Source organism: Dipteris shenzhenensis, chromosome 14, assembly GCF_047967505.1.
Source record: "Dipteris shenzhenensis isolate YYH24624 ecotype China chromosome 14, Dip_SZ_1.0, whole genome shotgun sequence".
Classification (NCBI taxonomy): Eukaryota; Viridiplantae; Streptophyta; class Polypodiopsida; order Gleicheniales; family Dipteridaceae; genus Dipteris; species Dipteris shenzhenensis.
This window is the reverse complement of record NC_141609.1, coordinates 2,705,705-2,723,624: the sequence shown is the minus strand read 5'-3', so window position 1 is coordinate 2,723,624 and position 17,920 is coordinate 2,705,705.

The window sequence follows — 17,920 nt, the reverse complement described above, 5'->3', positions numbered from 1 at the left end:
TCAACATCAACATCAACACACAACAGCTATAATGAAGAACAAGCACTATTCAGTAAAACATCAGTGAAATGCTACCATTGAGGAAGGATGGGTCACTATCAAAGTGACTGCAGATTGAAGAACAAACCAAAGTGTCACCATTGCAAGAAGCTCGGACACAAGGAAGAAGATTGCAGATTGAAGAATCAACAAGTCAACTACGTGGAGTCATCATCAAGCCATGAGCCAAAAGGTGACATCAATGGAATGTATTGAAAAGCAAAAACCTTGCCAACCTTGCCTATGTTTTGTAATCAAACCTGACCACCTGAGAGTAGCTATGAAAGCACCCAGGGGAGGTATTGACATGTAAAAACCACACTTGACCACCTTAAGTAGCATGCATGCACTAAGGGGAGGTGATGGAATGTAACTCACATCTGACCACCTTGCAGTAGCCAAAGGATCATGGCACCAAGGGGAGGTGTTGAGAGATATGGTGCCATGAGCACTTGTAGAGCAAAGGTATGAGCAAAGGGTAAGCTGCCACATGGCATGGAGGAGATATCCCACATGTGAGCAAGCAAATGGATGTAAGTACCCTCACCTATAAAAGGGAGGTTCATTTGAAGTAATATCAATCAAGCACTTTGCACTATCTCAAGATTCTCTTTATGAGTCCAAGTTAATCTATCTTGGAACCTAATTGACTTGAGATACATGTCATGAGCACTCTCTTCATCATGCTTGCACTTAGGTTGCATCCTCCGTAGATTAGTGTTGTATTAGGATGTTGTCTTAGTGACTAGGAGAGTAGGATCCTCACTTTGTCACCATTTGTTGACCAATAGACACTAGGTTCTTGGTGATGTTCGGTACATGAAATACATCAGACAGGTATTTCTTTTTTCCATCCTACATAGACAAAGGAATTTTACCAATCTGCACAATAGGATGTGCAGTATCATCACCAGTCTCCACAAATCCTGGTTTTTCCATTTTCCTTGCATCCTGCATCCATTCTGCATGACCTGTCATGTGGTTTGACGCACCTGAGTCAACATACCACACATCATTTCGATCTTCTGCACCATAAATAGATGCTCATTTCTGTCATCACCCTGTCTACTAGAAGATGCATAATTGCCTTGCTGCAATTTTCCATTCATAATGTCATTCTGCTTTTTGTAGCAGTCCTTAGCCATATGACCCATTTTACCACAGTAGTAGCATTCAACATTGTTGTTTGCATTTTGGCCTCTCTGCCATCCACCACGGCCTCTTTGGCTCCCCCTGCCTCTAGAGTTACCACATCCTCCTCCATAGGACTGGTTTTCTTGAGTTTGCTGCATATTCTGATTTCTACCATGGCCTCCAGATCGGCCTCCTCTACCTCTGCCTCTAGCTCTTCCAGCATTTGAGTAGAAGACAGTTTCTTTTGAAGTTCCACCTGAAAAAGATGCACCCCCATTTCTCTGCTCTTCAAAAATTAAAAGAGCAAACAACTCCTTAAAATCAGGAAATTTTTCACGGACTGCAATGGATGTCCGGAACTATGCATAATCCTTTCCTAGACCATTCAAGGTCACAGAAACTAGATCATCATCTTCCACTGGTGACCCAATGGAAGCAAGTGCATCTGCAATTTTCTTCACCTTCATGTGGTAGTCATTGATGCTCAAATTTTCTCTCTGCACATTGTGCAACTCCTGCTTGAGCTGCATTTTCCTGGCTTGCATATTTGTGCTATACATTTTTGCCAAGGTATCCCATGCCTCCTTTGGCATACTTGCATCCTGAATATGCACAATCATAGAATCTGAAATACTGATAGAAAGCCAATACATAACTTTTCTGGCTCTCTCATGCCATCCTTTAAATGCCTGCATTTCCTGTTGATTGGAAACATTAGGAAGAACTGGTTCCTCTTCATTTCCTGTAATGAACTCCCAATAGCCTTTTCCCATAAGGAAATTTGTCATTCTAAACTTCCATGCCTGGAAGTTGTTCTTATCAAGCTTTTCAGTGACAATCTGTGAAAGAGAATCAGACGCCATTATAGAACACTGCAAAATATTCTGTCACTGCGAAAAACACAGCTTTTGCCTCACACGGTGGGCAGATCTGCAAAACTGACGAAAGTAGTATTTGACCACACAGTCACTTCCTAGTGACGATTTTGCATCAACAGGCAACAAGCATGATTCTGCAACTTCCAATATCTCTGCACATAGGCATAAGATGCAATTTCTGCGGCAACTTTTCACCGACCAGCCGAGCAGTGGTCGCACAGCAAAAACAGGTCCTTTTTCTGAGTGCCTGCGAAGAACTTCTGCCTTCAAAACGGGCCCTGAAATGGCCTCGAATTAGAAAAATAAAGTCACCAAGGGCTTCGCCTTTCCATAGCATATATTGCCCTCTCACCACACCGCGAAGGGCATCTCAATCTGAGACAGTGCACTCTTGCACTTCTGGCTGTGCTACCTGCAGAGATTTGCTCCCAAACTCGAAATAGGAAAGCAACACTGGTCCTCTTACCAGGACACCACGAACTTGGTGTGCTTTTTTGAGCTCCTTACCACGAACAAGGCTCTGATACCATGTGAAGATAGTGGGAGAGAGAGAAGGAGTCTCACTTGCGGCTTTCTCACATACACAATGGGGGAGGCTGAAAACAGTTTTCCTCTTCTTAGTTGTGTAAGCCAAAAGAACGCACGTACAAAGAAATAGAAGAACCCTATATGTGGGTCTCAAACCAAACTCAACTAACTAAGGTGGCATACTAACTGAGCCACGAACTAGTGTAGATAAGGATAGCTGTCATCCAGCTATTATTCATGGGCGGGGTACCAACCGCATCTGTAGCTAACAAGTCGGTGACATAAATGCACAACGGTCACCCTGGTATATCACGAGTGGAGCTAGATATCTCAACACAGTGGTGATGAATCCTCATTTGAGAGCTTCACATCAACCTCCATAGGGGTACCAACTGTCTTGCACTTAGCCATGCCAAATGCCTTCAGTATCTCTCCAGCATACTTCAGCTGTGAGATGAAGATCTGTTTTGGCTCTTGCCAAACTTCAATCCCCAAACAGAAATGCATCAGTCCGAGGTCTTTGTCATTTCAAACTCTCTTTCTATCTATGAGATCTTCTCTTCATGGTTCCCTATTATGACAAGGTCGTCCACATAAAGGACCATGATCATACACCTGCCTCCTTTTCTGAAGATATACAAATTTGCACTAGATGGGCTCCTCCTGAACCTATTTTGTAGAAAGTAGGCATCAATCCACTGGTACCATGCTCGTGGGGCCTATTTCAGCCCATAAAGTTCCTTCTTCAGTTTATAGGCTTTACCTTCTGAACCGGGGATCACAAAACCTAGTGGTTGTTCCATGTATACCTCCTCCTTGAGATCTCTATTCAGAAAGGTGGATTTTACATCCATTTGAAACACGGGCCAACTTCCTTGTGCTACTAAAGCCAAAACACTGCGAATTGTGGTTAGTCGAGATGTGGGAGCAAAAGTATCCTGATAATCAAAACCATGTACCTGTGCGAATCCTTTTGCCACAAGCTGAGCCTTGTACTTATCCAACATGCTGTCGGACTTGTACTTGGTCTTGTACACCCACTTGGTGCTGATGACCTTGCATTTTGGTGGTCGATCCACAAGGTCCCAAGTGTTGTTCTTCATTATGGAGCCATACTCTGACTGCATAGCCTCCATCCACCTATCATCACCTTATGCATCTTCAAGACACTTGGGTTCTTCAGCATGGATCACCTCTGTCATCAAAGCATAGTTGACCAAGTGTTCTTGCGCCCTTCTTTGCTCCTCTAATCTCTTGGACCGGTGGTTCCTCCTCAATGGCTGGAGGTTCTCTGCCGTCCAAAAGCTACTTTACCCACTTTGGGAATGGCTTGCCGTTGTGGTTCCGCAGGCTCTTCTTCCTCTTCTTTATCTTGAATCCTCCCAAGCACCATTGGGGGAGTTCGGTCTGTTGTTGGTGGTTGTACTGGATGGATATCCTGGTCCTGGTTGTTTGGGAAGGAAGCATCCTCCTCCAATTGATGCGGCTATTTTGAGAAGACCACATCGCGACTTACTATTACCTTCTTGGTAACATGGTTATAGAGATGGTAACCCTTCGCCTCTTCACTGTAGCCCAAGAAAATACACTTATGGCTCTTCAGTTCCCATTTGGTCTTGTTAGCATCAGGGACATGCACAAAACAGTCACATCCAAAAACTTTGAAATGTGCAGCTGAAGGTTTCTTACCAGAAAAGGCTTGCACTGGAGTCATCCCATTCACAACCTTTGTGTAGCTATGATTCCGAATGTAAACCGCCGTGTTACATGCTTCAGCGCAAAAAGTCTTTGTCAAATCTTTCCCTTTCATCATAGTCCTACCCATTTCGCAGATGACGCGTATCTTGCTTTCTGCTACTCCATTTTGCTGTGATGTATGTGGCGGGGGTTTCTGCCTCTTGATCCCATGACTTTTGTAGTAACTTTCGAATTCACTTGATTTGAACTCACCACCTCTATTTGATCTCAACTTCTTCACCTTCCTCCCCATTTCTTTCTCAACCATTACATGCCATTCTTTGAATTACTAAAAGCCTCATCTTTAGTCTTTAGGAAGTATATCCATATCCTTCTACTGTAGTCATCGATCAGGGTCATGAAGTAGTAGGAACCACCCAAAGCTTTTGTCTCCATCTTTTTGTAGAGGTCTGTGTGAACAAGCTCTAGAGGAGCCTTTGCCCTGCTGGCCTCTTTAGGAAAGGGCTACCGATGCTGCTTGCCCATCATGCAAGCTTCACATACATCGGGCAGATCTGTAATTTCTGGTAGGTCTGCAATCATTCCACTTTTATGCATCTCCTTTAAAGAACTAAGGTTTAGATGACCAAACCTCTCACGCCATAGCTTAGTGTTCTCTTCACATTGGCTCGAGCACTAAAAGCTGAGAGTTCGTAGATGTTGTTGCGTCGTGTACCTTTACCAACGACCTTCCCTTGAAGACCCAAAATCTATGCACCATTCTTATCGAATTGAACTTTGAGGTCCCGATCTATGATCGCAGAAATAGACAACAAGTTCCTCTTGATATCTGGCACATAAAGAACATCGGACAACTATTTTACAACTCCATCTGACTTGAGAGCAATCGTACCTTTTCCTTTTGCTGGAAATTTTGCATTATTGCCGACTACTACCAGGATGTCATTCCCTACTGTGTGTAGAGAGGTATACCAATCCTTCCAACTGGTCATGTGGCGCGATGCGCCACTATCAATAATCCAAGGTTCTTCTGCAAGTACATGAACTGCCTCCATGCAAATCTCCTCAATTACTATGAATAGCTCTACTAGTACTACCTGCGCGCTGTTGTTGGACTCTTTCTTTACTTGGTTCTTCTCATCTGTAATCTTCTTTCGGCACTCATTCTGCTTGTGCCCTACCTTGTCGCAATAGAAGCACTTGATCTTCTTCTTTCTCTTTTTATCATCAGAAGAAGATGGGTTACCAGAGTCCTTACCCTTACCTTTCTTTGATCCAGTCGAGAAAGTCGAATCTTCTCTAGTCCTCGTCTTTTGATGCATCTCCTCCTCCAGAAGCATCGCACTGAAATCCTCAAAGTTGAAGGGTGAATTTTTGTTTTGCGTATTCAACACCATAATAAGACCGTCGTACTTTGGTGGGAGAATCCATATGCACCTTTGTGCTAGATTCTCGCTAGTGATGGTGATGCCAATTGCAGTCATCTCATCGCGTAGATTCTTCACCTTGGTGATGAACTTCTCTATTATTTCAGACTCAGACAGTTTCTTGTTCGCAAATTGAGTCTCCTGATTTTGAATCTACGTCTGATTCATGGTCTCGTACTGATTTTTCAAGACCATCCATGCCTCCTCCGCTGTGGTGACATGTTGAATTAACGCCATGACAGAATCACTTACACTATAGACAATAGAACACAGCGCATCTGCATTTCTTCTTGTCCATGCAAGAATCTCATTCGCAGTTGGTACTATCTGTTGTGCTACATTGGTTGGATTCAGTGTCGCAACCGGCTTCAAGTCCACCCCAGTAGTAGTATCCCAAAGCTCGTATGCGCTTAGGATGGTCTTCATCTTGAACTTCCAAAGTGCATAGTTAGTGCCGTCCAACTTTTCGCTTTCGCCGAACGGTGGGATTCGTAGTCTTGCGGGCTGGGCCATCTCTCACAATCTACTCGCACACAGAAACACACTACCAAATCTTCTTGCTAGAGCCCAAACTCTGATACCATGTAAGAAAACAATACAACGTCTATGCTCAACAGATAACAGGATCTCGTATGCAAGAGAGAAAAGTAGATAGTATGGAGAATCAAAAATTTGATTACTATGAAACTGATACAATAAATGGCGCTGCCTCCCAGCCGTGCGCTCCTATGAGAGAAGCTTCGATGGCATGCTGGAAATAGTAGATAATGGAGGCTGGATGCTAAGGAATCAAGGTTGCTATAGCCAGTGATGATGATGGGCTTCACGAGCTTGCTCTTATATAGCCACTAGTCGTAATCGGTTAGACCCAATTGCGTGACCGACCCAGTCCGCCCAACATGGCCGACTGGTGTCGGTCTTGAAATAGGCCATCGACCACATGATAGAACTGTGGTGCAAAATAGAGCAACTAACCTACGGTTACCATTCAGCCCAGAGCCATCCAGGATCATCTAGGGCTCCAAACAAGCCCCGCAACCCGAGAGGGCTGCCCCGAGAAATGCTCCATCTAGCCTCAGTGCGGTCAGTCATGGGATGCCTTCCCGCACTTGCATGTAGCCTAGTTGGTAGTGTGCCAACTCTATCTTCTGAAGCCGTCCACCCATCAAGCCACACATGGCCCCCATCTGGTGTCCAAACCAAGACCTACCAGATAACCGAGCTACTCAAATGCCTTCTCCTCATATGGGGGCTTACAAGTAGAGTTAGCTGGTTCCCGTGTAGTTACACAAGAGTGGAGCATTGATATCTAACATAGACTAGGTCTAATGTCTTGCTATTTGTGAAGATGCCAACTCTGAGCACTCTCTATGCATTTACTACATCTTTTGGCCCCAAATATAGCTTGGGTCCAAATATAGCTTGGGTCATCATCTGTCACTCCCTCATTGAGACAAAGATTTAGGTTCTTCATTGACGTCATTTCGGCTTCTAAATTTCAATCTATTTCATTACCTTCCTCTTCTTCACGCTCTTGCTCTTTCTTTTTTCCTTCTTTGTAGATGAAGGACCTCTTTTTGAGTACTTATAGCGATACTAGAACTTGGTATTGTAGCTTGCAAAGTACTTGCCTTCAGCATTTGGCATCATGGTTTACTTTTCAAAGGCCCTATCAAAACTGCTTTAGACCACCCTACTTCTTCCTCTATTTCCTGCACTTCAAGTGTACTTCAAGGGTTGTAATTGTTCTTGCATCCCATCACCTTTTGAGGTACATCATCCAAGTGAGCATCCATATGTGTGACACCCCCATCTAAGGCTACCGCATTTGTGTTAGCCACTCCACTTCTTCTCTCATCTGTATGACCCTGAACCAAGGTTATATGTTGTGCCTCATCCTGTGTAGTTTTTGACTCATGTGTAGATCCTTTTTACCTTAGGTCCCTGTACGATGGCACCTTGGAAGTATTCAAGCATGATCTTTGACTGCATCCTCTTTGCTTCTACAATGGGGAATTGCTACCATACAAGTTTGAGGATCTCCAATGCAAGCATCAATTCAAGAAATTGGTTTGTTTTTGGAGGTGGCATAACAAAGTGCTTTGCATCTTTCTTGGATAGAACAAACTATCTATTTCCAATTCTAGATGTGGCATAAATTGTGACTAAAGTGTTGTCGTTGTTTATTGTGATTCCGAGCACACTGCCCCCTTGAAGCATATTGTGTTTTCCAAAAGTTGCACCCCATGTTCCTCGAAATCCCTCTTCATCATCACTAAGAACATCTTCTCTTTTTTTCAACCAAGAACCAAGCTCTCTTAGTGGTCTTGAGTACACTCCATTGTAGGAAGTCCTTTGGGGCATAATCTTTTCCATCGTGCATCAAGGTCATGTCATTGACAAATACTGAAACGTCAACATCCATGACAATCTTGGCATGCTCCATGATTCCTATATGCAAAAACAATAAGGATAAGTCATTTTATATAGAACAATAAAATATTTTTTGACAAAAGTACAATGTGTGCCACTGACAATCTATCCAATGATACAATTATCACAATCTGCCCAATGATATCACTTGTCACAATCTACCCAATGATACAACTGTCATAGTCTACCCAATGATACAACTTTCACCATCTAAGAATAGCTTAGAAGGCATAACCTAGAAGACTTTACATGGCTTAAATATATACATAAATGATTTAAGAAATAATGGGGATAGCCTAGAAGGATTTACAAGGCTTAATTATGTGCGTTAATGTATAAAAAATCATCAATCATTGATGTCACTGATAAAATTGTAATTTGCTCTGCACAGTGATTTCAATTTCAATTGCCTTGCACACAGATACATATAGCTGCCAATATTGAACTGTGGTCATCGCTTGAGGGTTTGTGTGAGTGTGAAACTGCATGTGAGCAAAGGGATCGAACCTTGATTAGGAACTAGTCACGAAAATTTGAGCATGGCTTCGATTGGCAACTTGGAAACTTGTGTCTCAGGCAAACTAATCTATGCTAATCTACACTACACCAACCATCGAAATGAATAAAAGCAAGAAAATAATTTCTTTTCCAAAGTTATTTTTAATTTGCTTAGGTTATAAGTGTACATAAAAAGTAAATTTAAATATCAATTTCAAGTTAGAAGGTAATTGTTCTCTAACTACTAAATTTATAACCTAAATAAATTAAATTAAAAATTTTGAAAAGGAGAAAAAATATATAACTTTAAATTTAAATTAATTTCATTTGGAAAAATAAATCTCTAAGTACTAAATTTACAATGCAAATAAAATCAAATTTAACAATTTAAACATTATAACGCCTATTTGGCTATTTCACGGCATTGTGCACATCATTTCATCCTTCTAAAGCCTCTTGGCTATTCCCAGCATCATTTGCCACAAGCCTTGTAATACAAATTAAATTATATATATTATAGTAGCCTTTTTTTAGAAATCTGAATCGTCTTTGTAGGAATCTCTCATTTGATCATATGGTTGCATCTCTATGGCTGTAATGTTATTAATTTGCAGCCTCCAGCTTAGTGCATCAACAACCACATTGTCCTTTTTGGGTTGATACTGAATCATGGGCTGAAAACTTCGAATAAATGATGCCCATTTAATATGCCGATTGGAAATCAAAGGTTGGGTCAATAAATGCTTAATGCTTTGTTGATTGGTCTTAATAAAAAATTCAAAACCCATCAAATAATGTTTCCAAATTCTTAATGCAATCAACTCCTTATCATAGGTGCTGTAATCACTTTCAGCTAGTTTTAACTTTCTACTTTCAAAGGCAATAGGGTGGTTATCTTGCATAAGTACTGCACCAATCCCTTTTCTACTAGCATCAGTTTATGACCACAAAAAATGGTCTTGAGAAATCAGATAACTGGAGTAATGGAGCCTTGTCAAAGCTTCTTTCAAAGCTTGAAATGACTTTTCTTGAAGCTTAGTCCAAAAGTACTTAGACTTCTTTAAGAGATTTGTTAAAGGATTTTCTATAAAAGCAAAGTTCTTAACAAATCGTCGTGATAATAAGTACATAATCCAAGAGATGATCGTACTTCATGGATGTGCTTTGGTTGGGCCAAGTAGAAATGCACTCAGCCTTTTGAGGATCTAGTTGAATTCCTTATGATGAAACAATATGACCCAAATATTCAATTTGTTCTTGAAAGAAAGTACTCTTTTTTGGATTTATAAACAATTGATTTTCTTTCAAGAGTCCAAAAACTATCTCAAGATGTTTCTTATGTTCTTCAATATTTTCACTGAAAATCAATATGTCATCAAAAAACACCACTACACAATGTTGATATTCCAAGAAAATTCAATTCGTCATTCTACTAAATGTAGCAAGGGCATTAGTCAAACCAAAAGGCATAACTAAGAATTCATAATGACGTGTTTGTGTTCGAAAGGCAGTTTTATAAACATCTTCCTCAATCGTTCTTACTTGATGATAACCTGATTTTAAATCAATTTTGCTAAATACTTTAGCTCCCCTTAATTTATCCAAAAGATAATCAACTCTTGGAATTGGGTAGCAATTCTTTACAATGGTTTTATTAAGTGCTCTATAGTCCACACCTAAATGTTCCTTTTTTCTTTTTAACAAGGAGGACTAGTGCGCCATATGGGGAACTACTTGGTCTTATTAACTTTCTTTCCAAAAGTTCTTCTATTTGTTGCTGAATTTCTTTTTGTTCCATTATGTTTACTATAAGGAGCATGACAGGGAGGTGAATTACCAGGAAGGATATCTATTTTATGATCCTCAAGCCTAGATGCTAGTAGACCAAGTGGTAATTCTTCCATAAAACATTCAAAAATTTGAGATAAGAACTATGCATGTTCCTTATTAGATTTTTCTTGAGTGGCAATGATGGAATGAACGAGAACCAAGTAAACTTTTTCTTTCTTAAGGCTCTGTGTATGATTCAACAATGGAACCATCTCATTTTCAATTAGACCCTTAAGACATAATTCCTGTTTGTCTTTTACAATTCATATTTGATGACAATTATAATCAATATAAGGATTGTACTAGTGTCTCCATGGCATTCCTAACATGACATCCTTCCCTTGAAGGGGTGCCACTAGAAAATTTCTTTTCTCTTGATAAGGACCAATACTAATTTCCAAGTTCTTAACTTCTTTGACATAGTTATATTTAGTTCCTATGAAAGCTGCTTTGACTTTATAATGATTGGGTGAAGCATCAAAATTTAACATTCTGACCATTCTTTTAGAAATAAAGTCATGCGAGCTTCCATCATCATGCAGAATTGTGATATCTTTACCACAAAATTTTCCTTTCATTTTCAACAATGAATTTGGAACATACTTGGAAATCTTGGGGATGAGTACCCTCTTGCTTAGCATCATCGTCATTGATCATGTTGACTTTTGCTAATGGAGATTTCTTCTTTTCAGGGCAATGGTTGGCCTAGTGTCCCTCCTCATGGCATCAACACCAAGTAACAACATCCTTAATTGAGCCTTTTTCTCCATTTGATGAAATATACTCAATAAAATATCCACTTATCTCGCTCGTGATTTTTGTCAAAAATTTCTCCCAGAGTGGCGATCGACCCAAATGTTGGTTTTCTTCAATGGATTTCCATGTCTCAATTCAATGATGCTATATGATAATGAAAGTTTTCCACCACGTTTCAATAGTTATGAGAATTTTGGCAAACTCCCTCGGAAGACCATAGAAAACTCTATCGAGATGTTGCAATTGAAAAGCTTGTCGAAAGTTGCTTAAGAATGTCTCTTTTTTCATCCTTCAAGGCGAGGCTTTTGTGGGAAAGAAGGAGGAAGAATTGAGGACTTTTTGAATTTTAGAGAGGGTGAAAAGAGTTGGTGGAGGAGTGATAAGCCAAAGTAGAAGAATGATAGCTTATCGGGATAGATTTGAGCACTTATATTGAAGGTCACTAATGAACGGGATGACTCCACTGCAAGCATTTTCTGGTAAGAAACCTTCAGCTGCACATTTCAGAGTTTTTGGATGTGACTATTTTGTGCATGTCCCTGATGCTAACAGGACCAAATGGGAACCGAAGAGCCAGAAGTGTATTTTCTTGGGCTACAGTGAAGAAATGAAGGGTTACCATCTCTATAACCCTGTTACCAAGAAGGTAATATTAAGTCACGATGTGGTCTTGTCAGAACAGTCGCATCAATTGGAGGAGGATGCTTCCTTCCCGAACAACCAGGACTAGGATATCCATCCAGTACAACCACCAACAGTAGACCGAACTCCCCCAACGGTGCTTGGGAGGATTCAAGATAAAGAAGAGGAAGAAGAGCCTATGGAACCACAACAACAACGGCCATTCCCGAAGTGGGTAAAGCAGCTTTTGGATGGCAGAAACCTCCAGCCATTGAGGAGGAACCATCCGAACACTGCCAGTCCAAGAGATTAGAGGAGCAAAGAAGGGCGCAGGAACACTTGGTCAACTATGCTTTGATGATAGAGGTGATCCGTGGTGAAGAACCCAAGTGTCTTGAAGAGGCATAGGGTGATGATAGGTGGATGGAGGCTATGCAGTCAGAGTATGGCGGTTGCACCATCTATTTTATTAGTTTTACAGTAATCAATTTTTCGATTCTCCATACTATCTGCTTTTCTCTCTGGCATACGAGATCCTGTTATCTATTGAGCATAGATGTATTGTTTTCTTACACTTGGCTCCCTGTTGAGGACTTCCAAGCAGCACATCTCCTTGTCTTCTTGACATGTTGAACCACTTTTGTGAGACTTGAGACCTCTACCTTATCGTGCTTGAGAGTCCTAGCCTCTAGACATCTATAAAATCGAACATTTCGTGTAGTGCATTGCTTCACGCAATACCACCCCCATGCCATGTATTCTTGAAATATGATGCCTTTGCTCTATAGTGTGATTTCTCCATTCCTTGAGTATTCCAAATGGACAGAGGGCCCCATTGCTCCACAAACCATGGTGCAGGTGCATAAAGAATATGTTGTAAAGAAAAACATTGTATTAGTGACTTAGAGGTTCCTTAGATGCATACCAAGTCTCGGTCCATTATCAGATATAAAGCCATGGATTTGACCTTACAAACTCAAAAATGTGTTCAAGGTGTGACAAAGAAATGTATCCATCCTAAAACAAGATGCTATGCTACTCCAAATCCAATACCTCTTGGCCAAAAAATTTATGCCATCATTTATTACAATCCTACCAAGTTTCATCTTGTTTCAACCATAGATTCCCAACACGGTTATGAAAAATTAACGTTGACGACCCACACATGTTCCAATGTGTGCAACATAGTTCTTTTTGTAAAAGGACATGTATAGACCTATTTATGGGACAAGATTTGATAAAATGCTTGGGAATAATGTGAATTAGAGGCATACCAAGCCTCAATCCATTAGGAGTTATAAAGCCATGGATTTGACCTTACCCTAACAAAAATAATTCAGTTGCAGTGCCGCAAAGAAAGAGTTATCTACTGTAAAACAATATGCTATGCTACTCCGAATGCAATAGAGCCATGCCATAATATTTATGCCATCATCTAATCGACTCCTATAAATTTTTGTCTTCTTCTAACCATCGATGTCGAACATGGTTATGAAAAACCAATGTTGGTTACCCTCATGTGTTGTAGTGTGCGTAACGAGGATTTGTAAAATAAAAAGGCATGTATAGACCTATTTATGGGACAAAATTTGGTACGGTGCTTGGGTAAAATTTTATTGAGATTCATACCAATTCTCGATCCATTACGAGATATAGAGAAAAGGATTTGAACTTACTTGACATGAAACAAAACCATTCAAAACATCAAAATTAATTGCACCCCACATTGTTTACAATCTTCAATATCGTAGGAGGGATAAAAGTGGCACTATGCATGAGCTTCTCTGCATGCATTCCTACCTTTTCACCATTTAAGGTAAAGTGAAAGGACTCAAACATGCCATCCTCCATGACCAATAGGTGTTCCTGTACATCCCTGAGAGTCCATTGTGATGTGACAGTCACATTCTTGACATCTCCTAAATGAGAACCAATACATAAACTTACCCCTCTATTATCATCGTTGTTAGACTCAAGGGGGAGCCAATTGCCACCTATTTTCTTCCAATGCCTATATTGGAAAGCAAAATTTAACATTTGGTAGGAGATGTGGTACTTGACAACCACATTTCCTTACATACATAGCATTGAAACAGATCACCTTTTTGTTCACCTGACCTGCTTCCCCAATTCACCCCAAGCAATTCCTCAAGGGCATTCTCATGTAGGCACTTGCATGACCACATGGTTTTTGTTCTGTGCATCTGGATATTCTGAAAACAAGAAGTAAAAATGTGCAGAGGCATAAACCAAGACAACCTTACCCATTTAGAGCCAAATGTAAACTTCATGGCCATGCCCACATCCTTTGCAATCTTTTCCTTGTATGATTGCATTGTTCTTGTGTTCACCATGTTGCAATCCATGTCTTCAAGTTGTGGTGTTGCAATGCATTGAAGATGGCCATAGCCTGATGCCGTCCTTGGAGTAATGTACTTGGCATTATACCAATAGATATTTCTCTATTTCAAAGTAGAGGACTTCTCTCCAGCATGCATTTGCCTTCCTAAATCCTCATGAATGGCAGTAAACTTACCTAAGAAGCACTCGACTGGTTCCCACTCCTCAAAGTCTGAAGGAAATACATCTACTATGCACAAGTGCTATTTCAAAATACAATTTCAAACTGACTCATTACACTGGTTCTATTTCAAAATACAATTTCAAACTGACTCATTACACTTCAAAATCTTACACAAAATGTAGACTTACAATGCGATGGTATTGTCGATTGATTGCTTGATGGAGGAAGGCGCATGTCCTTCCCCAAGTAGATGTGTTGCACCTTTGCAAGCAATCCTTTCTTCCCAAGCTTGAACTTCATGATGCGGACCTTCCATTCATGCAAAAGATCACCTCTTTTGCTCTTGGGAAGCTTATGTGGACCCTTGGCAGATCCTCTCATGACTATCCAATCATTCAAGCTATAGATGCAAGGCACCCATTCACCTAGTGCATTTTTTCTCCTGTGGGACACAAAGTACATGTATGGTCTCCTCACCATGCTTGTACAGAGGTCACAACAGCAATAGTCAACTAGAAAGTGTAGCTTGGAGGGAGAGAGCAGTTCTGATAGAGGGAGAGAGAGGGAGAAGGTATAGAGGGTGCAACTGAAGGTTGAGAGAAGCTCCAAGAGGTGCTGTAGCTAGGAATGGAGGGAGAAAGAGTAGAGGGGGATGAGCAAATGCTCCAGGAGGTGTTGTAGCTAGGAATGGAGGGAGAAAGAGCAGAGGGGGATGACCAGCTACTATAGGAGATACTATAGCTAGGAATGGACGAAGAAAGAGTAGAGGGGGATGAGCAGCTACTACTGCAGGAGGTGCTATAGCTAGGAATGGAGAGAGAATGAGCAGCTACTACAGGAGGTGCTGGAGAGGGAGAAACACAGTGGACCAGAGCAAGAGGGGGTAGAGAAGATGCCAAATGAGTTCCCACATTTGAAAAATGGAGGGAGAATGGAGCTGGACTAGAGAAGAGGAGGGGGTAGGCCTATAACAAGCTGAGAGGGGGGGGAAATTCACCCAGAAGGGCCCACCGCCTCTTGAAAGACTTGTAGGTTTGTTTGGGGGAGGTGCATATGGGAGAAGGGTCAAGCATGGGTTGAGGGGCTAGTTTAGGACAATCACATTAAGTCCAAGTCATCCTAATCTAGAAATAGTGGTATATGACCCGAATATCAGGAAATTAAATTTAACAAATTTAAGTGGTGATTAAGCTGAAGTAGCCACGGTTGCATGATGTTTCAACCACCTGGCTGGTTTAGTAAAATAACAATATATTGCTGTTAATTTCTGCTCAACCATGCCACTGGGCTGGATAACTAGTGTTATTCGACCATGCTGGTTCAGGACAATCACATAACTGGCGATTGAGCTGAACTAACTATGATTACATGGTGTTCCAACCACCAGGATGGTTTAGGACAATCACATTTAGTCCAATCCTAGTTTAAGAAATGATAAGTAAACTATCCCAAAGCTCAATTAAAAACAACCACCGGGCCGGTTTAGGCACCATTGACCTGTGTCATATCTAGCATATGTATAATCTGCTCCTCAAACGCATTGCATCTTGTTCACTTCTTATATATTTCCTTTCTAGTTGGAGAAAATCTCGTATTTTCATGCCAAAACGTTGTTGTTGTAGCAATGATTTTCGCTTTTAGGATGTCTCTCCTTTTCTTGTCTTCTATTAAAGCCCACAGACTTCTTAGATCAGGATGATCGTGCATTGCTTCTGCTCTACATTCAATCATTAGAGCCACGTTGGTCCTTCTGATTGGCAACATCTTCGACATTATGCACCCAAAGCCATTTTGCCTTTGTTTCAGGGGACACCAACATAGCTAATGTTGCCCTCTTTGCAACTAGTTGATCTAAGTTGTGCACCCCTTTCACTTTCTATAGGCCATTTCTTAGGTTAGAGAGCATCGCCTCTTGGGCGTGCATCTCCCGAGGTGTTGGTAGGGTTGTTACTCTATGAACTTTAGGGTGCAGGCTAAAGCTTGTGAAGACTCGAGACTGGTAATCACTTGAATGGCCTAATGTTGTTGCCTCGAATGCTCCCACCAATCGTGACACCACAACTTGTGTTCTTCGCTTCGATGGCAATGATCGAATGTGTGCATCTGCAACTACTTCTTGTTGCTGCTCTGCAAGGAGTCTTCTTTCTTCTCGTTGTTTCTCCCTTCATAGATGAGTGTCTTTTGTTGTCGATTTGATACCGTGCCAGTGCTTTCCTCGACCCACACTCTGTTCCTTGTGCCTTGACCTGGCTTTTCAACTTTCCTGTCTCACGGCCTCTGTCTTCTTCTCTTGCAAGCCATGGTGAGATGCATGTTGCCATTCATGTGATGGCCACATCAATCCAGAATAGACCTAGAGAACCTAGCAAGTGAGGCAAGCAAAGAATAGAAGACGACTTACCCAAAAGAAGACAATGGCAACCCAAATTCTATGCAAGGTCACGTTGAGGTGCATGTTGTAGGTTGTTTATAGGGCGGAGGCAGGTTGTAGGTACTTAATCTTCCAAGATTTGATGGGCGGGAGGTGTAAAAATTTAAAATTCGTGGGAGTAGCAAAAATTCAACTGCCAGTTTTCCCCCCTCTGATGATACACGTCAACAAAATTGGATATCCCAAACAAGTGCAATGTGGCATAAAATGCTTCAAAAAACAAATAGGCCAAAGGGCTCGCTGTCGGGTTTGATGCTGTGTATTATTAAATCAATGACCTTTGGCATGCTTATGAGCCATATAGCAAGCAAGTGCATGGAAAAATAAACAATTCAAAGTGTTGGATTTATTAAAATATCTTTTCACATGCACAAATTGCACTTTTCCAACTTCTTCCATTTTAGGGTGAATCTATATACCAATACCAACAACTATCAACGTTTTAAGACCACCATGCAATAGTCCCATAGTTTGGATTCCAAATTTTCAATTCATTTTGGTTTTCAACAAATAAAAAAAAAGTTATGGAGCCTACCCTCAAAAGGGTATGCATTACTTTAGCACAATGTTGGAGGCCCGTTAACCCATGCCTAATATTCTCATTTAGGTGTGTCCTTGGGTTGAGGAGAAGCTCACGTAGTGTACTTTTGAATGATTACTTGGTTTCATGTATGTCTAGAACAAAATTATGATGTTTTTAAATAAATTGCTATATCCTATAGTCTTCAGGATGCATGCTTCACATGCAACAACATAGCACTTGTAATGCTTTAACGGTCTTGATTCAAATTTTTATTCCATAATTTTTTGCTCTCATGTTCAAGTTTGGCATGTGTACTACAACTTGAAGACAAAGTTTGATGAATTTCATTGAGCAATGCATAAGTTATGGGTCATGCAAGATACCTATATACAAAAAAGTGCCTGAACCTCACCAAAAATGGCTACACCCAAGCAAACAATGACCCTTTATGTATTTTATGTTTTTGTTTAGTTTTCTTTGATTTGTTGTAAGTTTTTTTTTGTGACTTTTCATGCGTTTTATTTGTTGCATGTTTGGTATAACCAAACTGTGTGAGTTTGAAATGTTTTAGTCGGTTCATGAAAACTATGATGGAATCTA